Source organism: Condylura cristata, unplaced genomic scaffold, assembly GCF_000260355.1.
Source record: "Condylura cristata isolate star-nosed mole 26May11 unplaced genomic scaffold, ConCri1.0 scaffold00010, whole genome shotgun sequence".
Classification (NCBI taxonomy): Eukaryota; Metazoa; Chordata; class Mammalia; order Eulipotyphla; family Talpidae; genus Condylura; species Condylura cristata.
The window spans coordinates 54,994,706-54,995,783 of record NW_004567111.1 but is presented as its reverse complement, the minus strand read 5'-3'; positions in this window follow the sequence as shown (position 1 = coordinate 54,995,783).

The window sequence follows — 1,078 nt, the reverse complement described above, 5'->3', positions numbered from 1 at the left end:
AAAAAAAAAAAGCCAGAATTAATTGTTGCAGAAACACCCAGTGTCTTGTGAAAAACTCTAGCTTTCTGGGCCCAATCCTTGACAGCCCTAAAGAGAATTTTCCAAAGAAGTTTCTGGAATCTGCATGTTAAACCAACTCTAGGTATTCTGAAGACTAAGACCCTGTTTGTGAAATACACAGTCTGAAGCCAGGAATGAAACTGTTAGATGGGAGGTGATTTTCTTCCCTCACTCACTTTGCAGTTTTTCTTCCTACCCATTGAGAATGGTAGTCACATGACTTGACTAGTCTGGTGTTAGAAGAAACCAGAGACAATAATTAGTAACACCTTACTTACCCTTTAGTCCTTACAAGAGCCCCGAGGGCTTGAAAATGTAAGAGTTGTGGATGACAGAGTGCTGCTTGTTACATAGATAGACGAGGTTTGCTTCAAGATTTGAGGGCATTTTCTATGGAATAAAGGGCAGACTTGTAAATTTATGCTTCAATGAAGATTATTTTCACGACTCTGAAGTTCTTTTCACTCATTTCTTTTCATGGCTCTGTTCTGGGGTGTTGAGGTTGCTGGGGTGTTGGTGCCAAGAAGGTGTTAGCTAGTGGGGTCAGAATGCCTTTGTTAGGCAGTGTCATACTACCTAGGGACATTAGCTGGATCAGCTGAGATCTTCTGCTTGGGCAGGCTGGATCAAAAGTCTGCTATGTTATCAAAGGATAGATTTGCAAATGAAATTTAATGTTTCCTTATTCTTCCTTCTTATTATGACTTTATATAATGACACTTAAAAGCCAAACAAAAAATCACCTATTTTTCTAAACAAAGATAAATCCAATTCTGATGTTCCCTTTCTCTCATAAAAGTTGGTGAGAAGTCCAGTTTGGGGGTCCTCCCTGGTGGCTCAAAGGGTTAAAGTGAAGCACTGAGAACCTGGTGGAGGCCTCTTTGGTGTGAGATCTATCCCTCCCTGAGGGGATTCACATGGTGCAGCAGACCTCTACTCTTACCCACTGCTCCCCTCAGCAGTTTACTTCATCAATCTGCATGTTCTGCTCCCCACTCTGTCCCTGGTGAATCCTCTC